Source organism: Monodelphis domestica, chromosome 3, assembly GCF_027887165.1.
Source record: "Monodelphis domestica isolate mMonDom1 chromosome 3, mMonDom1.pri, whole genome shotgun sequence".
Lineage (NCBI taxonomy): Eukaryota > Metazoa > Chordata > Mammalia > Didelphimorphia > Didelphidae > Monodelphis > Monodelphis domestica.
Genome location: NC_077229.1, coordinates 370,711,994 through 370,737,679, shown reverse-complemented (window position 1 = coordinate 370,737,679; position 25,686 = coordinate 370,711,994).

The following is a 25,686-nucleotide window of genomic DNA, read 5'->3' as shown; positions in this document are numbered from 1 at the left end:
CTGGGAGGATGGGATTCCTCTCTACAACAACAGGTAAGGTGAAGGAGGGTTCAGGGGGGCAATAAATGAGTTCTGGTCTTTACATGTTGAATATAAGATGTCTATCTTGGACATATAGTGTGAGATGATTGAACGGCATTGAAGAAGGAAGATCAGAGATCAGCAGAGAAACTTAGTGGAGGAAAGGCAGATTTGAGAATTATCATCCAAGAGATGATAATTAAATTTAAATCAGCTGAGATCACCAAATGAAATGGTATAGAAAGAGAAGATAAGGGTCCAGGACAAAACTCTGAGGGTTACCTACAGTTAAAGGACATTATGTGAAAGAAGATCCAAAAAAAGGAGATAGAGAAGGAGGCATCAGACCTGATTCAGGAAAACTAGGAGGGAGTCATGTCCTGAAAATCCAGAAAGAAGAGAATATCAAGGGGAAGAGAAGTGACTAACAGTATCTGTAGCATCCCAAGCATATTCACATCTAAGAAATATAAGTGATGTATAGATATTGTATCTTCAGATACAAGGTTATACTCTAATATCTGTGGGTGGACTCTCGACCTAGCCATGCTGCCCTTGTTCAAGGCAAACTCATTAACATTTGGTGCGGAGTCAAATTCCTTTGTAAAAGTGTGGGTTGAAGTCAACAGGCCCAACATGCCCAAAAAGGTGTCATCATTAACTTCCCATCCAATCTGAATTACTCCTTGAGTACCTCTCAAGCCATGCTATAATAAAAACAGAAGGCAGCCCCGTGATCTCTCTCTTGGAACCTTTTCCTTCTCTTGGAACTTGTTTCCTCTTTTGGCTTTTCATTCTCTACCTTATTCTCTCTCATTTCCACGTGTTCCATGGATTCTCATATTTTCCTTCCAAGGAGAATATCATAGGGGTTTCTGCCTGCCCTATCAAAATACTGACTTATCTGTGTCTCTCATTCTTCACCTGGGTTCTCAGACTCCTTGCTCCTCCTCGGGTCCCTACCACAAAGGAAAAATCCCTCTTTGTAGCCCCTGCTGGCCAGGAGGCTATTGTATCATAACCTGAGGAGAGGTCAAGAAGAAAGATAAAGAAAAGGCCACTTACTCTGACACCCAAGAAATCATTAGTAACTGTGGAGAGGACAATTTCCATGGAATAATATGGCAAGAATCCCTATTCTAAGATGCTAAAAAGAGAATGAAAGGAAACATTTGAAGAACCTCATAGAGATTACTTTTTTCAAGGAATGTAGCTACAAAGAACAGAATAGATATGTAGTAGTCCAGCCCATATGTATATTTAAGAGGCAAGGATTGTGTGTGGGCACATGGCCATTCTGCGCATGGCAATGAACTCTGTTCCCAGCATAGCTAAGGTTAGGGTGCGAAATCTTACTTCCCTTTATCTTACCCACCTGGGATAAAACTCCACCTTCACCTTGTTGTAATTTGCAATTATCCAATGGCAATCCACTATGTAATTCATCAATATGTATTGGGTACATTTGCATGTCAAAGAGATTAAAAGGAGAGCTCCCAGCCATCTCCATCTCTCGGAGACCTCACAGGATTGCTTGACACTATCTCTTCTCTTTCTCTCTCCTCTCTATCCCTCACCTGAACCCTGGCCTCCAGCCATGTGTCTTTCTCTTCCATTGTTAATACCTAGCACTCTCTAATTCATCCTACTATAGTCTGTTTATTCTCCCAGCTAAGCTATATCATCCTCTGACCGGTGAAGTGTTAAATTGGGATCATTGGATGGAATTAGGCTTTTTGAGAGGTCCACTGATCTGAGTGTGGCTGCGGCTCCATTGTAATCAATACGGCCTGGTTTCTGACTTATTTCTGACAACTCAAACTTGGCTCCCTCATACCCTTCGCGGAATCCTAAATTTCTCTCCTTTCTCTATCTTTCTTACCTTGTGGCTTCTCGCTGGTGAGAGGCTACAAGATAAAAGATGATAGTTAGCAGAGATGGTACAACCTGAGGAATTTTTCAAGATAGAGAAGACCTGGGTATATTAGTAGGCAGTAAGAAATAAGCCAGTAGAGAGGAAAATAATTGAAAGAGAAGGGTAACAGAGGAAATATAGTTTTGGAGGAGATTGGTTGGAAAGGGATCACTGGAGCAAGTAAAGAAGTTACTTGAGGAAAGTAATAATGTCACTTCATCATGTGAAAGAGTGGTAAATGAAGAGAAAGTAAAAGATACTTAAGGGGAAAAATGGGAAGCAAAAAGTGGGTTCATAGCAAATAGTCTTATTTATTCTGTAAAATATGAGGCAAGACATTCAGCTGATATAATGGGAGGAGGGGAGTAATGGGAGTTTAGAGGAGAGATGAAAAGATATAGAAGCACCCCTATAAGTGAGTTGACAAGGGAGTTATAGTATGATTGCCTATCAGTAGGGAATGTTTGAGGTTACATACCATACATTTGTAGTGGACCCAGTCAGAACACTTTGATTTTCTCTACCTTCATTTATCATCACATATATAAGTGCAAAGGTGATGAATGGTAGAAATAATGAAATACTAATGCTGGGTTATACATAATCAGTAATATGATAAGAAGGCAAGAGATTCAAACAGGACAATAGAGAATTGAACTTGTTCACTAAGGAGTCCAGATGGAGAGAAGAGCAGATTGTAGAGTTATATACTGAGAGATAATTGAGCTATCAAGAAACGAGTGGTCATAGAGAGGATGAAGTGTAGTATTATATAAGGGAAGGCAGAGAAGAAGGTGAAAAGATACATACAGTGGGACTAGCTAAAGAGATTTCCAAATTCTTGTACATGGAAGATTCACATTTGTCGATGATGTCAAGTTCATGGTTATGTCCATCTTTCTTTGTGGCTGAGAGGGTTGGAGGCACATAGATTGGGGAACTGTGTAGTTATCTTATTTGAGGAATAATTGGTATTTATCTTGATGTCTACAAGCATGAGGGAAGAAGTTGGGGATGAGGGAAAAAATTGTAATCCCAATTTCAAACTCATTAAGGAAGGAAGGAGAGGGACTTTGGATTCTGTAGAAGATATATGGCAGGATTTTGGTTAGGTGGTAAATATTAATATTTAAAACTTAAAGGAAAAGAGGATATTGAAATGACAATGGGGAGTAAGAAGTATTTCAACTCTTCACCTAAACATTTGAGATAAAGAAAACTAGTTAAGAGAAATCTAGTTTGTTTAAGAGAAATCATAAGAGACATCAGGAGCTTAACTTGCTTACCTTATTATAGTGGAAGATGATAAATGTATGTTATAATAACTTTATCATTTTAAGGCATTTTGAAGAATTCTACACACAAAAAGGGCATGGGAATGATTTGATTATATTAGGATGATGTACTGAAAATGCATAGAGAAGAAAGAGGGACACAGTGGGATAAGTAGGAGGGTGCAGAAATAATGGGTAATAGATGCACAGATAAGAGCTTTTAAAGTGCAGGGGAAAAAGGTGGTGAGGCAATGTTTGAATATCATTCATATTTAATTATATTCAAAGAGGATACACAGATAGATGATCAATATCTATCTATCATTCTATCTGTCTGTCTGTCTTGGATTGGTAATAAAAATCTCTTTTACTCAACATTGCACTAGGAAAGAAAGGAAATACAGAAAAGGGATAGTGATAAAAGGGAAGGAAGTTAAGATGGTGGTTAGAAGCAATGCAAATTTTTGAGAAGGGACAGGATAAAAAGAGAGAAAGATAAACAGAAGAGAGTAGGATATGGGGAAATGCTCCATTAGCAGTCCTAAGTGGGAATGCGATTCCACTGAACTCACCTATAAAACAGAAATGGATAGCAAAATGGTTTAGAAACCAGAACCCAATAATATGTTGCTAACAAGAAACATACTTGAAACAGAGAAACACAGAGTTAAAATAAGAGGTTGGAATAGAATCTTTTATGCTTCAGCTGAAGTAAAAAAGACAGGATTAAAAATTATGATTTTAGACAAATCAAAAGTAAAAATAGATCTAATTAACAGGCATAAGCAGGGAATCTACATCTTGCTCAAAGGAGTCATAAGCAATGAAGTAATATCAAAACTAAAAATATATGATAGGAATGGCACAGAATCGAAATTCTTAAAGGGAATGTTAAATGAATTAAAGGAGATAGTAAAGCTATACTATTGAGGGACCTGAACTTAGCATTCTCATAGCCATCTATAGCTAAGCATAAAATATATAAGAAAGAAGTTAAGGAGAAAATTGGATTGGGAAAAATTAGTCATGAGTCTTCTGGAAAAAAGTGAATGGGAATAGATAGAGTGTAGTTTTGTTTTTCTGATGCAGCATCTTCTGAAAAATTGGCCATGTATTAGGGCATGAGAACCTTATGATCAAAATCAAATGTATATCCATATTTTTTGTTTTGTGTTTTTTTTAAACTTTAACTTTTTTATTTATTTAATTTTTAAAAATAAATTGGTCATATTATGGTATGCATTTCTGAATTTGCAATCTTTTTCTCTCATCTGTTGGCCTTCCTATGTTATCTGAAGCTTCTGTAAAACTAAAAAATTCCCATTTAATTTCTTATGTTGACCCCTGATATATCAAAATCATGATGGGAAAAGTTCCAATGTGGAATATGTATTTCAACATGATTGATTTTATTTTTAATCCTATGAATATTATTATATACATTTAAGAACATTATGAAAAGTGGTCCATTGGTTATACCAATCTGAAAAATGAATTCATCACACATACATAAACCTACACAAAATTTAAAACAAAAGCTTGTATTAGAGAAAGGAGAGAGTATAAAACAGAATATCTGTTAGGAACCTACTACAGTAGTCTAGGAAAGTCATGATTATAGCCTGTGTAATGTTATGCTGGCAGGAATAGAAAGGAAGGGATTGAAATAGAAGCCAAAATTCACTAGAGCATGTCTTAGAATCATAGGATATTGGAGTAGAAAACTAAAACAAAATAACACTGTCTATCTGAGAAAAAAGTACACATGTTACTAAAGGAAAAGTATATTTTTTGAATATACAAAATTATCTATTTAACCATAATCATGATTTCTTACTTAAAACTGATAAGAGTTGAGAGAAATACAAATTTCCATCTTTGAGTCATTCCTTTGGTGTACATGCAATTAATAATTAGTTTTTTTCTAGGATCAATCTGATTTGTTTTTAGTATATGTATTTTTTCTGAAAGTAGATAGTCATTGTTTATTGAAGAGTTAAACTATTATAAATTGAAGTTATAGCTTATCAGTTTCAAAAGGTGCTTGTATTGGTGAATAATTTCCAAATCAAGGATTCTCTACTACATGTAAACAAAGGAAAACCAGAGCAATGAATGTATAAACAACCTAAGTATACATTTCATACTTCATTATGAGCTTCTTTAATATGAGAAAAAGACCCAGACTTGGAATCAGAAGGACTGGATTTAAATCATGTTCTCACTATTTACTAGTTATATTTCCACTTGGCCTCTTTATGCATTAATTTGCTCATTTCTAAGATGAGAACTATAATGCTTTCACTATATATCTCAGTATTGTTGTGAAAGATGTTCCACATTAAACACAAAGTATTTTATAAATGTAAGCTATTACAACTGAAGTTGTTGGGAGTCCATCTTTGATTTAATTTTAAAATATGTTTTATTTTTAAAAGTCTGAAGCAATAGATTAAAATTTGACAAAAGCAATTTTTATAGATAATTGCATCAATATCTGCCTCTTTCCAGCTCATCTCACTTAGAAATTTATTTTAGTGTGTAAATAACGTGGTCTCAATCCATAATTTTTTGTCTCACTATGCAGCAATGATTCCTACATCACAGACACCAAAGATTTTTAACTATACTTCTGAGTGTCCTCAGTAAATTGGACCAAATGTTGTTTGTTGTTCTGAGACTTTTAAAAAGGAGTATTTTGTTTTTCTTAATTTTCCCTTAGAGAAGATGAGCTCAATTAGATTGTTGAGATCCACAGAAGTACAGATACCCTGCAGGCAATATGTTTGTTCTAATTAAAACAAATTAGGAACAAATCATTCACAAATATAGCTCTTAGAGTGGGAAGAATTCTTGAATATTTTTGAAAACCTCTTGAGAAGTCAAATACCTCTAAAATGAAAGTCCAGTGTCCTCTCTTTTGGTCTATTGTGAAAAGATAGTTATCAAAGGGACTAGTCAGGGTGATATATTTTTTTCATATTTGTGTTTTCTTCAGTTATTGTGAGCCCCAGGGAACATATGTTTATGAATAATCTCTACCCTTTCCCAAACATCTGTGTCAGAAGACATTATGCAGAAAACATATTAATTGCCTAATAAAAACATACACAAATTGGACTAATTATGAACAATTCCTCCAAGAAAAGCCTCCAAGACCAGCAAATCCTGTTTTCTTCTCATACCACATATGTGTGTATATGTGTGTGCATAACTTTAAGCTCTAATAAAATAAAGACGTGTTTGTTCTTTACTTTTCCAAAACCATCAGAAGTAGAATAGAGAATTTTTTTTGGTGGAATTGATTGGATAATTGAATATTCATAAATCAAATTAAAATTTTTAAATTCCTTTCATTTTTCCAAGTATCCTTCAATGCTCTGTTTTTTGAACAACAAAATACAAATGTTATAAGGAGAGATCAAATATTAAAGAAATCATATATATATATATATATATATATATATAGGTGTTTTTGATGTATATACCCCAAATGTATCTATTTAAAAGAACCTGTGATTATCTGATCCTTTAAGAACCTTAATCAAATTTCAAATAATTTTCCTTAAAATTTACCCATAGTCACAGAACTCTGCATCTGAAATTCCAATTTAATTTATATCAAATATATCCATTATTCATTTTTAAGATCCTAGCTAAGAAATTATTTCAATATGATTACTTGGTCGGAACAACTCCATTATAATTTCCTCAGTATTATAATTGCTTTCAACACTAACTAATATGAAATACAATATTCAGACTTGTTTAAAAAGGCATGTACCCCAAACATTTAAGAGCTGGGAGGGAGGTCCTTTCCAGCCACAGACTGGAAAAAAATTAAAAGAATATTCTTTGTAACATTTTCAATAAGTAATCATCCCATCTCTGGAAAATGCATCTCCCATTAATGGTGAACTTCCTGAGTTAGAATACTCCAATTTTGATTAGCTTTGTTAAATAAGAGTTTTCTTTATATCAAGCCTATGTTTGATTTTTTACAAATTCAAAACAGTGCTCTCATCCTTAGGTCAAATAGAACAAGTCTGTGAAGAGATCATTTAAAAAACTTGAAAATAGTCATAAAGGACCTCAAAAATCTCTAGGCTTAATTTTCCCATTTTTTTCCCTACTGACTCTCCCTCTTTTGGCATGGTTCTTCACTATTCAGCTACTCATCTAGGCATTATCTTGCTTATATGTATATTTTCTAAAATGTGGCAGAATGCTATTCAGGTATAATCTGACCAGGGTGGGCTGTGGTGGGAATATCACCAGGAAACTATTCCTCTTAATTAATGTAGCATAAGGTCACTTAAACTATTTCATTTGTCTTATTCCACGTTGATTCATATTCTTAGAAACAATTAAAACATGGTGAAACTTTGGACACCAATGGCTATATTGCAATGCTTCTCTTATTTAAAAGTCATAAAGTCAGTTTTGTGAGCCCATTTATAGAATTTCACATTTAACACCATTAAATTTCATTTTTTAAAGATTTGGTCAGTGTTCTATTCTATTAATCTCTTCTTGGATATTCAAGGAAAAAGAACTTAATTCATTGACCAGGAGTTTCAGTAACAATTCTTGTTTTTCAGAACCTCCTAGCTGTGAGAAGAGGTGTAGCTGCTCTTAAGGGCTTAATTGCTCTTTGATGTCAAATTTGCATTTAGAAGTAAAAGGACAGCAGACATTGGATTGGTGTCCTGGTAAACTTGTATTTCTTTGAGCTCTTTTCTGATAGAATGTTGTAAAAATCATGTGGGTAACTAGATGAGCCAGTTTGTACAACTCAAAGGTAGTTTGATGAGCTCGGCAGTTTTCTTAAAGAAACCTACTATTTAAATTAAGAGCCAATATTATCTATCTTTCTTTATAATTAATTATTTTTATTCAGGTCCTCCCTCATCTCACCACATTGCAGAAGGCATCATATTGTGAAATATATAGATTATGTCTTTTCTGTTTCCATTTTTCAGTTCATTCTCTAAAGATGAACATGCACAAATTATTCTTCAAATATTAAATCTATAACTATAATGTTCTCTTTATTTTACTCATTTCACTCTTCATTGTCTCATTTTCATCTTTCCTAGGTTTTTTTTTTTAAACTGGTCATCATTTTTATATAATTTATACGATTTTGTATATGATTTCTTATAGCACAAAAGTATTCCATTATAATCATATACCTTTGAGTTCCAGTTATTTGCCACCACATAGAGGTTCTTTACCTTTTCCCTAATCTCATTGGGAAATAGACTCTATAACAGTACTTTTTAATCTAAGGATATACACAATTTTATACAGAGCTAACATTGGAAAATTGAAAAAACAACAATTATTATTATAAACAAAACATTATTTTTATTATTATATACTTCCTAAAATATGCCAAGCACTTTGTTATAGCTTTATGAATTTCGTCTCATTGGATACTGACAACAGTCTCATAAAGTAGATGGTATTGTTATGCTCACTTACAGAAGAAAAAACTGATGCAGAGCAGAGACAGAGAGAATGGCTAAATAAGAGTGACGCTGCTAGTTAACATCTCTGACTAGATTTTAAACTCACATTTTCCTGACTCTAGGCCCCATGCTGTATTCCCTCCACTAACTATTTTCTTTAAGAGATATTGTCAATGTCATACTTAAGTAGAGAAGAATACTTGCCTAACAGAGGAGCGGTAAAGACCAATAGATGAAACAATAACAAAGGAGGAGGCAAATATTCCCGAATGGACCCCTGACTTCAGTGTCTGTAGTCTAGAGTTGTGAGTTATCCTTAGCAGCTAGGTTTTCCTCTCTAATATGTTTGAATGCCAGATTCTAATAAGTATGTGCCTACTTTCCCCCATAGACAGAAGAATACTTGTGAAAGAATACAATGCTGGCTTTTATGTGCATTATGATTTATATTACTACTTATGTATCAACTTTAATACATTAGTACTTATTCTATTATTATTTATTTTGCTTTTTTGTTAAGTAAATTGTCACATTTAAGTTCTTAAGATGGATTATGTTTGAATTTAATATAAATTATACCCTGCATTCTCTCTCTCTCTCTCTTTTTCTCTCTTTCTCTCTCCCTCCTCTCTCCATTCTCTCTCTCACATTCTTTCTTAATAAATAGTTACAAATGAATATTCAGTCTCCAGATATTTTTTATTATAACAATGAAATGAGAATATTTGGGAATATAAATATCACATACTCTCTGGGTACATTATAATGTTAGGGCTGGCTATGTTGACAGAAGATACTTTAAAGTCACAAGAGTTAAAATGGTGAACAAGGTAGGTAAATTTCCTTCAGATCATGAGACATTTTGAATGTAGACATGAGGTCTATCTCTGGGAATCTATACTCACTAGAATGAGGGACAGTTGTCAGAAGTCAGAAAAAACCAAATATTAAAGAATTTGGCAGGCCAAGGGAAGAGATGAAAACATTCTATTCAATGTGCATTTTGACTGACATTTGACAACACCCACAATATCAAACCACTTCTATCAAACTAAAAAGATCTGAAATATAACTTATTATACCTATCATATCTATGGCTAAGGGAAGAATGTATGTCCAGATGAGACATAGAGAACATTATGAGATATAAAATAGATAAGTTTGACAACTTGAAAAATAACAAAATCAATGTAATTAAGATTAGAATTGAACCAGATTCCAAGATAAGGTCCACATAGTTTACATGATCTAAATATGGAGTGTGATACCATAAACAAAATATAGTCTACCTGTCAGATGTTTATATAAGGTAAGAATGTAGGACAAAACAATAGATTGAAAGTATTATAAAATGTAAAATGGACAATTCTGATTATGTTAAATTTTTTAAATTTCATAGAAACAAAACAAATGCAAATAAGATTAGAAGGAAAGCAGAAAGCTGGAGAAAAGTTTTTGAGCAAGTACCTCTGATAAAGGACTAATTTCTCAGATATATAGACAACTGAGAAAAATTTATAAAAATAAAAGCCATTCTCCAATTTATAAATGATGAAAGGATATGAACAAGCAGTTTTCAGATGACGAAATCAAAGCCTTTTAGAGTCATATAACCATATTCTAAATCACTCTTGATTAGAGAAATGCAAATTAAAAGAACAGATTAGCCAATATGATAAAAGAGGAAAATGCTAAATTTTGGAAGGCATGTGGGAAAATTAGGACACTAATATACTGATAGTGTAGTTGTTATATGAATCAATCATTCTGGAAAGCAATTTGGAACTATGCTCAATGGACTCTAAAAATATGTGAATCATTTGAATCAACATTTGCTTCCCAAAGAAATTAAAAAAAAAAAGAAATGGAACTATTTGTAAAAAATATTTATTGTATCTCTTTTAGTGGTGGCAAAGAAATGGAAATTGAAGAGTTGCTAATTGGAGAATGTCTGAATGAATTGTGGAATATGATAGTGGCAGAATTGTATTGTGCTATAAAAAATGACAACAGGATGATTTCAAAAATATCTGGAAAGACTTATATGAATTGATTCAAAGTAAAGTGAGGAGAACCAGAAGGTCATTTTTCCCAGTATCAATAATGTTCTTGATGAACAAATCTGAATGACCTAGTTTTTCTCAGCAATTCAATGATCCAAGGCGATTCTAGAGACTCATGATAAAAAAATGCAAACTGTCCTTTGAGAAAGAATTGATGAGTTCTGAATGCAGACTTAAACATATTCTACTTCATTTCTTCTTACTTTTTTTCATTTGAGAACTCTTCTGTGGGAAACCATCACCCCTGCTGTCTGACAGAGTCACAGTCTGGGGAAATGTGGGCTGCAGGATGGCCTACAGAAAATAAGGCCTCCACTGATCCCCCTCTGTGACTTCTCTCTCTCTCTTTAACTTCCCTCATGAATAGATGGTTATTGTCCTCTCTCCAACACAAAAGAAATGATAGAACAAAGATTTATAGAATAAACATATTTCCCACCTTAATCCCCCCAGATTATTATGCTAAAAAATTATATTCACAGAATTAAAACCTAAAGATCATTGCCCTCCTCATTTCCCTCTCCACAGAGTTACATTCACTCCCATTACAAGTCAGGCAAGCCAAGAACATCAATCACCTTCAAGACACACCACTGTAGATAGAAACTAAGCAACATTGCCAGGTGCTTTAAAATAACAGAAGAAAAATAGAACTTGTAAATTGAGGAAAACCCCAAATCTGGTCTGTCATTAAAATGCCCTCTAACCATGTACCTAGCTACAAAAATGTTTGTTATCCATCTCCTAATTAATTGTGATTGACTGTGAAAGCTGACCAAAAGTAACAATGATTTTCCTAGGTCAGGGAGAACTAATCTCTAGATCATCCTGTTTATATATCATTCATCTATAGCAAAAACATTTCGTTGACTATCTTCTTAGGCTACATATGTGTTGTTAAGTTCTATGGAAACATGTGAAAATTTATTGTGTGCCAAAGAAGTATGTACTCACTAAGCCTATATAACAAATAAACCTCTGTGCTATGTCAGGGAAGAACACTGTGGGATGCCTATAAATGTGGGATTGAGCATACAGTGTCTCCCATTCCATTATTCGACTGGACTGTCACACTTAGGCAGAGGACCCTCACCCTCTGAGAGTATGCACCCTCAAACTGTGCATACCCTTTGACCCAGAAATATCACTACTATACCTATGTCCCAAAGATTTCAGAGATTGGGGAAAGGGTCCTACTTGTGTAATATATTTAAAGCAGTTCTTTTTGTGTTACCAAAGAACTGGAAACAAAAGAATAATCCCTTGACTGTGGAATAGTTAAACTACTTGTGATATATGATTGTAATGCAATACTATTGTGCCATAAATAATGACAAATGAGATGATCACAAACCTAGAATATCTTATATGAAGTTATGCAAAATGAAGTTACCTAAACCAGGAAAACATTGTACACAACAGCAGCAATAAAGTATGATGACAGTTATCATCAGCTATGCCAAGATATAAGACAACTCCAAGGGCCTGCTAATGAAAAAGGCTATCTATTGCTATTGAAGGAACTAAGTCTGAATACAAATTGTAGTATGCCATTCTTCACTTTATTTTCTCTATGAATTTTTTCTCTCATGTAAATTACATATATTCTTTCACAATATGCTGAATGAAGAAATAGGTATTGTGAAGTACATGTGCAACCTAACTCTTATTTTAAGTTCTTTGGGGTAAGGGAAAGGACTGAGAGGAAAAGAAAGATCATGGATTTCAAAATGTCAAAAAACAATTAATGAAAATTGTACTGACCTGATCTTAGAAAAATATATCCTAACAATTAATTGTGTCTGTCATCCAAGGAACAGTCTAATAAAATTTAGCTCATTGCCAACAGGTATAACACCAAGTGACTTTGAGGGTAGGAAGCAAGGGATGTCTCAAAGGGGACCAGCATTTCATAGTCTGTTATAAAAAACATGGAAGAATGCCAATCTGTGATGGTCGTGGAATCATCCATATCTATAAAATTACAGATATCAAATGTATTGAATAGAAAAATCCAGTTATACAACTGCCAGTTTCATTCTTCCTGGAGTTGACTAGAAATTAATTTTAGATAGGAACTAAATATCGTGTTGGAACTATTCTGAAGACAGACTTTTGGTGATCTATTATACAAATAAAACTACTGACTAGTTTATAGCACTATAGTAGGTGCTTTCCTCTGTCATTGCCAGAATACTCAACATTTAAGCACAAAGAAATGAGTTGTGAAGTTTTTAGAATAATAAAATATTAGCATTATAAATTACCATTGGCTTTGAAATAAGCATATGTTAACATGTTCATATATAGATGTAAAAATGTGAAAATATTTACAGGTGGATCTGAAAATATCATTCTTTGGACAAAACAAATCGATGTAATTACTCCATTATCACCAATACTATATGCAAAATTGCTATTTAGAATACTCTGATTGTCTAAACCTGATAGTCAACATTTCCACTGGGGAGATGGAAAGGTGGGGTTGCAGAATCAGAATCAGAAAAAAAAATGTTTTATTTAAGAATATGTTTATTTCACGCAGGGAATATGCTCAATGTTGCTATTAGAGAACAGAAGTCATGGCCCAGATATGAAATTCTGGGTTTTATTGTGGGAGTTTCCAGTTTCAACTCCATGGGGCTTCTCTTACATGATATAAATTCATGAACATGTTTCTATTTAAAATCTTTCCAAACACCACAGGAAACTTTTTATTGCACCTTGATCATGGAAGACAGAAGGGGGATTCATTTCATGTTTCCCCATGGAGAAGTTACTCTAAGTTCCTTGCTGAGTAAAAATATTTACTTGACAAGATAAAACTTACACCTCTCGTATGGACAGATGCTTTTCTGATATCATGGTAACAGATGTCTAAGTTTTTTTTTCTTAAAAGAATAAACTATCCCAAGGGTTAACCTGTTTCATACTGGTGATGTTCCCAATTTATTCAAGTATTTGATCCAAATTTTACCTAAAATCTCTAGATAGAATTCACACTGCTTACTATTCTTTCCATATAATGACACTTTAGGGGGAAAATTATTCTTTGGAGTTAATAATAAAGCAAATCAAAACATCCTGGATCTAGATTCAGAATCACTAACAAGTACACTAGATAGAAGTAAACAGATGTGGAAATTTTACTTCTAGTCCTATTGCAATAATTGTACTTCCAGCAAGAAGAAATAGGAAATCTAGGAGTCTTTCACTATTGGCTCTTTGGATAATTTCCCTCTTCCACTTAGAAAAAGCATAGAATGAGAATTTTTCAGGAGATAAAGTATGCTATGATTTAAGGAACACTTTGTGGGTGCTGGTTTAGGATTAATTCAAAGAAGTGAGTTTTAGTTCAAGCTTGCCTCTTATTTAGCTTTGTAATATTTAAAAAACACCCTAATTTCTCTGACTTGCTTTCTACATCTATAGATAGAAAGGTTTAGATTACATTATCTCTCAGTCTCCTTCTACCATTATATTTTTCCATGTTTTCAGAAAGATTAGTATTACAGAATCTCTAATAGCAAAGTCCTAAACCTGTTTTTGAAGAAAAAAAACAATGACTGACAATCTACATAAGTAGAGAGCCACTGATTTTAAATGTTATAGTTTATAATTGGATAAAAATAGTTAAATTAAAATACATACAAACTAAATGATTGGATTCAGAATTGACATGGCCACCATGCTCTCTGCCTGGTAATCTTAAAATAATATTCAGAACTATAGGTAGAAAGCCAAACCTTGGCTTTACTCATTTCTCTAATATTCTATAAACACTCTGGTATTCTGATATAAACAAATTTCAAATTGCATATTTCAAGTTTTTTTTAGAATGCCGGAAAACCTATTCACAAGACAGATGTGAATGGGTAAGAGTGACAGATAAATTAAAATTGTAATTAAGAGATTTGTATAGAAATGAATACCTCTTCCATGCAAAACTAGTCACAAACTAATTTCGCACATAAAAACTGCAAAAGGAGGAAAGTCAGTACTAGAAGCAACATGATTTAGAGGACAGAGTCCTAGCCTAGGAAACAAGAACACTTGGTTCCAGTTTTGACTAGGAAACCTCTAAGCTATTTATCCCTCTGCAAATCAATTAACTTTTTTGTTCCTTTTAGTTTGAAATTACAGATCAAGACTAAAGTAAACAAATAAAAAGATAGATAGACAGAGGGACAGATAGACAGACACACATAGAGAGATAGATAGATAGATAGATAGATAGATAGATAGATAGATAGATAGATAGATAGATGGATGGATGGATGGATGAATAGATCGATAAATAAAGACAGATGGATAGACCTGTGTATATATTTCAAGTAAATCATTGAGTGCTTTCTCACCATAAAATTACCTGTTAGCAACACATCTGGATATAGAAATAGATAATCAAAAATAAAGAAGTCCTTTCATACTGGTTTAAATATAGGATTTGGGAACTCAATTTTCTGCCCTTCTCTAGGATATCCCACAACATTCCAATAGCTGAATAGTTGATGGGGAAGTGGTCGATTAAAACTCAACCCCTTTCCACCCTCATAGTGATTGAGGGCTAGGGCAGTGAAGTACCTGGCTTGAAGAATTTTAACTACTAATCTGGTTTTATGGGAGGGGTAAATATTCTTTGTAGTTAATAAGAACAAAGGAAAAAAGAAAAGTCTGCGGACTGTCTGAAGCTGCTCTAATCCAGGACCCAGTTATAGGAATTAATATAGTATATTTTTTAAAAATTCTCATAATTTGAAGTTAGGCTTTGCTGCTTAATACTAGTGTAACCTTGAAGCAGTAACTCCACTTCTATTGGCTTTACTTCCTCATCTGTATATTATGGGTTTGGACTAGATAATTTTCTTGGGTCCAAGTATTTAATCGTATGGTTATAATGCATTCTCCGCTACCACACTAGCCAGTACCTGAATCATTCTACTACTATATTATTTTAGTTGTCTCCTGGAAGGCCTGTTTAACTTAACCTTCCAACTCCATCTACCATGTACTTTGCAGAATAATTAACTGTCCTAAATCTCAAAGTTAATTATGTTGTTTCCCTTTGGAAAAATAAGGAATGTCTCTCCCATAGAAGAAAGTCTAAACTCCTCATTCTAGCACCCAAGAATCCTTTGTATCCAAAGAAGACTGTTAAAATTTGTACACCAATTTAAAAAAAAATTGATTTTTGAGTCTGGAGCTATTTTGGGAAAAATGTTTTCCTAGGGATCAGTTTTAAAGTTCAGTTTTCTCAAACAAGTTAGAGATTCATGGCAAGAAGTGAATTTCAAGTCATCCGCTGAATTTCAAATAGTATTTGAAGAGGAAAGGTGAATTTAATTTCAACAAGCATTTACTGATAATTACATAGATAATTCACTTTTTCCTGCTATCATCTGACCCTTACATTTTCAAAATGGAGAAAACTGTCTTTGTACACTGATATATTCTGATTACTTCTGGTATAACCACATAGCACAAATTACTTTATTAATATTTTAGATAAATTTGGCTTTGATTTTTCTCACAGTGGAATACCAGCAAAATCCAAAATGTAGTATTACTGTAATATTATATTTGCTCCCATGTTTTTGTATGATCTAATGTTTAGTCATTATGGAGGGAAGAATCTCTGCTTTATTCAGTGAAAGAATTTTATTTTTTAGAAATCTTCCCCTTTAGTTGTTTATTGGTTTTCACTGTGTTAAAAATATGGAAAGAAAGAATTTTAACTTTTGAGAATTCCCTATACAAATGAAATTGCAGTTATAGTTTCTATTCTCTGGTCCTGTTATATGAAAATATAGTCTGGTGTCTTAGAGGGAGAATTGAGTGAGATATAATTGGGGAAATCCAGAGAAGTTACACCAGGAAATAAGCAATGAAAGAGGCTAAATCTTGGGCCCCTCCCTTCTCTACCTCCAGGCCTCTGCTCACTAAGCAAGCCTTCCAATGGAGATTTCCTCACAGAAAGTAAATCAAAGTTCTCCCTCTAATAACAACAACCCTTTAGACTAAAATTTTAGTTAAAGGATCTTTTATTCTTTTTGAAGAGAAGGAATAAGGGTGAGGTTAGGAAGGAGGAAAAAGGTATCCCTAAATTAAATTTGTAAAACTGACTGAAAGTTTTGAAAGTAAATCCTTTCCAATGAAACAAAAATATCTTCCCCTGAGGGAAGAAATAACAGCAAACCCTCTATGAGTCTTTCTGGGCAAGACAGTTTTCTTCAGCTCCAGTTAGAGATAGGAAAGGGATGATAAAATGGTGTCTTCACACCCTTTCCATTGAAAGCTAAGTGAGAAGTGAAGTCCAGAATAGTTGGGGTCCTAACTGATTTTCCTTCCTCCAACCTTCCATGGAACTCTCTTTCTCTCCCTTTCCCCAATGATCTGGTTTCTCTGTGTTCTGCGATCTCCTTGCTTTGCAGATCCATTTTTTGTCTTTGCCCAGATTTCTTCAATCACACTGGCCAGTTGTCTCTAATGAGCAGTTAACACATCCCTACTACAACCTAGCAGATAGAAGTAAATAAAAACCATCTCATAAGAAGAAATCAAAATTTAAAAATAGATTACTATGTTAAGGTTGAAAAGAATTTTAAAATTCCTAGATTCCATTCCCATTTTTATAAATGAAGAAACTGAGGCAGAAGGCAATTAAGTAACTTCCTCAAGTTGTACCTCTATTAACTGTTGGAAACTGGCTTAAAACCCAGATCTTCTTGGCTACATTTCCCATTCACCTTGTTCCCTCTACCAACTCAGATATTGACATATGTTTCTCTAGCTACTGTACTCTCAATATCAATATGATGAGGACATTAAAATGTAAAAATCCAACAATAAAAACCATAGTTGGGCAAAGGGGCTGTGGTGGTTTTTCTACTAAACTGATTCTTCAGCTTTATATCTGGATGTTTGGGATTACTTTCAATTTGGGGGGAACTTGGTCAGCTAAAAGAAGGGTCAGATTCTCCACCCCTAAAATCTTTATTATCTTTAAATCCACACCTCAGCTATCCCAAGGAAATATTACTGAAAGTTTATATTTGGACTTATGCATAAGACCCACCAAAAAAAGAGACTTGAAAGTTGCTCAGTGTACAGTGAAGCTAAATGATAGAATGAAGGCAGAATCAAGGCTTGCTTAATTTCATTAAGCTATGTAAAGATTAAAATTAATAATTTAACTAAGTATTATAAGTTAAAGGTTTTATTAATAATAACTAAAGTAAAAGGAAGTACCTGAACTCAGTCCAGTCACCTTAAAAAAAAAAAGAGCATTGGAGGAGTTATAGCCAGTTACATACCAATAACATAATCTCCCAATGTGGAGACACAGGAGGGATTATAGGGAGTTTGGGGAAATACAAAGTACTTCTAGGGAAGGAAGTCAAAGGTTAAAAATCTCCATTTATACATATCTTCCCTGTGATCCGATTGGGAAACGAGTTTCCCCAAAAAGATCATGGAAACATAATGAAATTAAAGATTGCAATAATTTGTGGATAAAAGGGAAAAAAAAGAACAAAACATTATTACTAGGTTGACAAAAGGACATTTTGGGGGCAGTCCCCTTTTGCATAAGAGTATACATTAAAATCAAAGGCATTTCAACCCCCCATAATTTAATTCACATTCCAAATTTCACTCTGGATCTTCTGGTCCAGCATATGGTTTCTGCAGGCATATATCTTCATGATGCATTCTGGATTTGGGGAGGTAGCAAGTTTCTTATCCTTAAATTGCTCAAATTTAAATCAAAGTTCACAAAAATAACTTGCCCCCCCCCCAAGATGAATAATAATAAACACAGGGAACACTCAGGGATGCATAGATTTGTTATGAGGTACATGAATCAACTTGCAAAAGAAATTCAAAAACATGAACAAATCCAAATAAAAGAGAAAAATAACTTGTGGATGAAATACAAAATGTAAAAGCCTTATGTCTAAAAAATCTAAGTAAAGGAAAAACAAATCTATAACAGATCCTTGAATGAGAGACTAGTTAAAATGATTTAAGAAATTATGCATTACCCAATCAGTAGCTAGGACTACAGAAAGTTTGCCACACCATGAAAGACAGAAAAGGGATTATATTTCAGCATCAAATGGATGCCAGGATGGCAGCAAAAAGGAGGTGCTTAATAGAATGTGGTTCAGAGGAAATCCAGCCTCTGACATATGTCAAAACAGCTGCATCCTCAAAACCCAAACAAGTTCAAGTCTTCTTGTCTTAGTTCAAAATTACATCAATCCCTCTGGGATCTGATCTCTTTGACCTTGTGCTCCATAGGCACTATGAAGATTTTCTGTGCTTCTTTAGCACTGTACAGTGGCTCTTTTGTATATTCCTTTCTTCTGGAATCAGATAGAATCATGAAGTAAAGTCCCATACTTTTTAAACAATCAGTGGCAGCATTTTTATAGGCTAAAACTTTTGGGTATGCATTAATATTAGAACAAATATATTTAAAATCTATATTACCTCAAAATCAAAAAAGTTAAAGAAAAATCTTCTCAGTACTGTTGACATGTGCTTCAAATACAAAGAAGAGAGAGAAAAAATAAAACTCAGATTCTATATTGCACATGCAATGAAAAACAATAATAAAAAAAGTTTTAAAAATAAAAACATATATAGTTTAAAATCAGTGACACACTGTGTCAGCCATGTGTGAGTACATATGATTTTCAGAATAAAACATTAACACAGTAGAAAATTCACATTTAAAGAGGTAACAAAGTCCCCCAAATTCACAATAGCCAAGTTAATCACAATAGCAAACAAACCCACTATCATATTTCACATAAGTTGCTGTATGACATAAAAAACCCTATGAACTGATGGGTATTTGTCACAATTTTTACAGATGTAGAAAATATTTCAACCTTGGCAAATATATATTTAAAACAAAGTAAAACTTATTTGGATCTATAACATTACTAAGAATTCTAGATTGTTCTGGTGGAAGTAAATTAAACTGAAGAGTTTTGCCGGACCTCTTTTTGGCTTCCTGATTCATCGAAACACCTTGGTACATTTCTTTGTTTCCCTATCTTTAATATAATATTCTTTATATTACATATGTGTATATATATACATATATGTGTATATATGTATATATATAGAAAATCATCCATTCAGAAACAACTAGTTACTAAAATTATTTCTGAAGACCTCTTAGAATTACCATTTAAATTCTTAGCTGCTTAAATTCTCCAAAGGTTGCATACAATTTAACTAGTTTTGTTGGAATTCATCCATCATCATCTATGTGACAATCAACAAAGGCAATATGTTATCTTTGATGGATCTAGTGACAAGGGTTTTGGGTAAGATGTTATGGGCTTATACAGTGATATTTTGTTCTTCAGCAGAGGTAAAGATTAAGATAGGCAAAACATAGTAGCTTAAAATGACTCAGTATTACAGAAAGGTATTGACTAGATTAATACAGATAAACTTAAAAAATTTAAACCTTAAAGCAATCAGTAAATGTAATAATATAAACAAATGAGAAGATGCAGGCAGGCAGTGTAGTCAAAATCCTGTTTTTTATTAACCAATCACAATAGACATATTCTATATTAAAGGAGAAGAATAAGCTCAAAATAGTTAGCAATAAACTTCCAGATGTCTTTTAAAATTTCCTTCAGCTCCCCCAGTATTTATCATCCATTTTCATCTCTTTTGTCAGAACTCTGAATTTTCTGATAGAAGCACAGGGCAGAATCTCCAGTCTGCATGTTGAAAGTATTTAAGACTTTTAGAACTTTGTCACAATATTTCAGTTTGGTTTGTAGTTTAAGTAGCATAGTTTGCTGCATATTCTTGAGGGGAAGTAAACAGAATAAGAAATAGCCAATGAAAATACAAGCTGCTAGTAAGAGATTCAAGCAGAGTCAATATGTGCTTGCTAGCTCAAGCAATTCAAACTATTCATTGAGAGTTTGAAGAATAGTCTGGAAGGGCATTCTTTTAAAGGCAGAATGGAAAGGAATTAGATAGGAGGCTTGGAAAAGTATTCTTTCACCTCCTCCCTAGGGGCAAAACTTTGAGGGAAAACAGTAGCATATTTGTATATGATAGAAAAAGTGCTGCTCCTTGGTGTTTCAAGTCAGGAGAAAGAAGGAAGAAAAAAAAGCTTATTTCCCAAAACTTATTAGTACCCTTCTAAACTAGGAATCCAGGATCAGCTTAAAAAATCTGTTTGAAATTTAGAAGGTATGGGGTTCTTTTCTCCATACTGAAAAATGGCTATGACAGGCTAGAAACTCACATGGAGTATGGAAAGGGATTAGGGCAGAAAGATTTTTATATGTCGCCCTCTGTGGGAAAAAAAATGGCTAGGATTGGCAGGCTCTTGTGGCAGGTCTGGTCTCCACAAAAGGAAACTTCAAGCTGGGTGGAGAGCAGTGAGGAATGCTGACTCAAGCAGATACGCTGGAGAAACAGCAGGCAGGGGCAGGCAAAAAGGCAGGGCAGGAGCTCAGGGACACTCAGCCACTGGACTGGACCCTCTTGGTGGGTGGCAACTGGGCAACATTACTATCTTAACTGTAAGCTATCTGCTCAAATTTTTTTGAGAATTCATAATCGCTTTGTGGTAAGCCAAAATGTAAAGATTAAAATTAATAATCTATAACCAAGTATTATATGTTAACTTTTATTAATAATAACTAAAGTAAAAGGAAGTACCTGAACTCAGTTCAGTCATGTTAAAAAAAGGGGGCATGGGAGTAGTTACAGCCAGTTAAATACCAATAATGTTATCTTGCCAATGTGGAGACACAGGAGAAATTAAAGGGAATTTTGAGAAATACTAAGAACTTCTGGGGAATGAATTCAAAGATTCAAAATCTCCATTTATACAGCTACAATAAGGGAAGGAATTATTGAATGAATCTCAGAAGACAAACTGTTAGGGAGAGGGGAGTTGAGGAGGATTATGCAGCCAACTAGAGACAGAGGGCAGGCACAGAGGTTTTGGTGATTAAGTATATTAGGGATTTGAGTGAAAAGCCTTTTTTGCTGTTAATTCAATAGGTTGGTACCTTGTTAGGGTTATTGCTGATAACTTGTGAGACAAATGTAATTTCTTTTATTCTTATATCTGTTCTTATATTGGAGACTTTTGAAAGATTTTGGAGATAAGAGAAAATGTCTATCTGTTCCTATATTTTCTTCATCATATGATGTAGAAGTAAGGAATTCATTTGTTTGATTATTTGTTTATATATTTGTCAATTGACAGATTTATATATTCAATCACTTGTTTATATATTTTCCTAAGCACCTAATGACAGTTCAAGTAATAATTACTATAATGTTTAGAGAAAGATTTTGTTTTGATGAAGAGTGTATTTATGTCTGATTCCATTACAGTTAGTACAAATAAAGCTAGAATGGCTGGATTCAGAATTTAGTGATTTCCTTCTTAGTGGAGTTCTTCAATAAAAGTCCATATAATGAGCTTTTGGTTGCTTATATATGGAATACTTGGTGAAGTTCTCTTTTATTAGAATGATCTCTAAGCAAAAGTCTAGAAGTAGATGCCAATATTTACATTTTATAATATGCATATGTAAAATTGTATAATCATATACAGATAGATGTATCATATATATGTATGATTGTGTATGGATGTATCCTCTATATTTTTAGATGAGGTACTTAGCATTAGTTTTAATTTCTTTAGCTTTTGTAATGAGTTTTAGTTTTAAAATCTTCAGATTTTATAAAATAATGAAGAAAGATAATAGCAAGTTGCTTGATTTCGTTATCTCATCATGAAGGGTCAGCATGGATGATGCAGGTTATCTTAACTGTGTTTTAGAAATGAATCTATAAAATAAGTTTAGATGAGAAATAATTTTCTCTAAACATTTCCTATTCTATTTTTATTTTTATCATATTAATGAACTTTAAAAACAATGTTATGGGCAAAACAAAATTTTAAAAAATGTTCAAGTCCAATGAACACTATAGGTATGGATATTTGTTTCATGTGGTATATAATTTATTTAAAAATATTGAGCATCTGTTATGTCCAAATGAAAAAGGACTGGTGATCTGAATTCCTTTGGCAAAATAATAATTTTATCTTACCTATAAGTAGTTGTACAAAAGTTTTATATAAGACTTTCTAAATAATCCTTCTTCAAAACATAATTTTCTATAGCAGGTGACAGACGGAAGTCACGATTACAACCTGAGATTGTAAATCAGATAGCAAAGGATCTACATAACTAGATGAAAGACATAGAGAATGAGACATGGGAAGAGGGGAGAGAGACAGAGACAGAGAGCAATAGAGAAAGAGAGAAGAGAGAGAGGCAGAGAAAGAGTCAGAGACAGAGAAAAAGACACAAACAGGCATGAAGACAAATGGGAAAATTTCATTACAGAGGAGGGTATTAATAATGAATGATTTTATATATATATTGTCTTGGGTTTAATGGGATTTATGGCAATTCAGCAGAGCTAATTAAAGTACCTTGTATGTAGAAAATATAAAATGAATATTTTATTGTAATTTTTGAATGATCCTTGCCTTCTTGAAGCTTTAGAGGGATATAAGACAAGTCCATAAAAAATAATTTTGGAAGGATATAAAGTAAAATCATCATACATACTACAGGAAATTAGAGAATGAAAAAAACTATTAATTTTCCTGATCAGGATTTTGTTTCTTTTCTGGAAAGTGAACCTTTGCCTGTTCTTTGAATAATGGACTTGATTTCCACAGTAATCAAATTGTGTGGGAGAAAATTAGAATAAAACTTTTGATCTCAAAGCAAAAAAAAATAACAAAACCTAGCATTCATAGCATTATTCCCATTTAAACATTATTTGGTCATTTTCAACCATTATTCATTGGAAACAAAGATAATTTTCTTCACCCCCTCCCAATACCCCTCCCATAGTCAAGATACAATTCCATTGGGTATCACATGTTTCCTTGATCCAAACCCATTTCCAGGTTGTTGGTATTTGCATTAGGATGTTCATTTAGAGTCTCTCCTCAGTCATTTCCCCTCAGCCCCTGTAGTCAAGCAGTTGCTTTTCCTTGGTGCTTTTACTCCCAAAGTTTGTCCTCTGCTTGTGGATAGTGTTTTTTCTCCTAGATGCCTACAGATTTTTCAGGGACATTGCATTGACACCAATGGAGAAGTCCATTACATTCAATTGTACCACAGTGTATCAGTCTCTGTGTACAATGTTTTCCTGGTTCTGCTCTTTTCACTCTGCATCACTTCCTGGAGGTTGTTCCAGTCTCCATGGAATTCCTCTACTTTGTTATTCCTTTTAGCACAATAGTATTCCATCACCAACATATACCACAATTTGTTCAGCCATTCCCCAATTGATGGGCATCCCCTCATTTTCCAATTTTTGGCCACCATGAAGAGCTCATCTATGAATATTCTTCTACAAGTCTTTTTCCTTATTATTTCTTTGGGGTACAAACCAGAAGTACTATGACTGGATCAAAGGGCAGGTAGTCTTTTATCATCCTTTCGGCATAGTTCCAAATTGCCCTCCAGAATGGTTGGATCAATTCACAACTCCACCAGCAATGAATTAATGTCCTTACTTTGCCACATCCCCTCCAGCATTCAATACTTTCCTTTGCTGTCATGTTAACCAATCTCCTAGGTGTGAGGTGATACCTCAGAGTTGTTTTGATTTGCATCTCTCTGATTATAAGAGATTTAGAACACTTTTTCATGTGCTTATTAATAGTTTTGGTTTCTTTATCTGAAAATTGCCTATTCAGGTTCCTTGCCCATTTATCAATTGGAGAATGGCTTGATTTTTTTGTACAATTGATTTAGCTCTTTGTAAATTTGATTAATTAAACCTTTGTCAGAGGTTTTTATGAAGATTGTTTCCCAATTTATTGCTTTCCTTATGATTTTAGTTACATTGGTTTCGTTTGTACAAAACCTTTTTAATTTGATGTAGTCAAAATTATTTATTTTACTTTTTGTCACTCTTTTTGAGTCTTGCTTGGTCTTAAAATATTTCCCTTCCCAGAGGTCTGACATGTATACTATTCTGTGTTTGCCTAATTTACTTATAGTTTCCTTCTTAATGTTCAAGTCATCCACCCATTCTGAATTTATCTTGGTGTGGGGTGTGAGGTGTTGATCCAAACCTAATCTCTCCCACACTGTCTTCCAATTTTCCCAGCAGTTTTTAACAAATAGTGGATTTTTGTACCAAAAGCTGGGGGTTTGGGGTTTGTCATAAACTGTCTTGCTGAGGTCATTTACGCCAAGACTATTCCACTGATCCTCCTCTCTGTCTCATAGCCAGGACCAAGTTGTTTTGATGGTGACTGATTTATAGTATAGTTTGAGATCTGGGACTGCAAGTCCTCCTTCCTTTGCATTTTTTTTTCATGATTTCCCTGGATATTCTTGATCTTTTGTTCTTACAAATGAACTTAGTTATGTTTTTTTTTTTTAATTTAGTAAAGAAATATTTTTGTAATTCAATGGGTATGGCACTAAATAAGTAAATTAATTTGAGTAGGATTGTCATTTTTATTATGTTAGCTCGTCCCACCCATGAGCAATCAATGTTTTTCCTATTGTTTAGTTCTAGTATTAACTGTGTGGAGAGTGTTTTGTAGTTGTGTTCATATAGTTCCTGTGTTTGTCTCAGCTGACAGATTCCTAAATATTTTATATTGTCTAGGGTGATATAAATGGTATTTCTCTTTCTAATTCTTGCTTCTGAGATGGATTGGAAATATATAGAAATGCTGATGACTTATGCGGGTTTATTTTGTATCCTGCAACTTTGCTAAAGTTGTTGATTATTTCGAGTAACTTTTTGGTTGATTATCTAGGATTCTTTAAGTAGACCATCATATCATCCGCAAAGAGTGATAACTTGGTCTCCTCATTGCCTATTTTAAT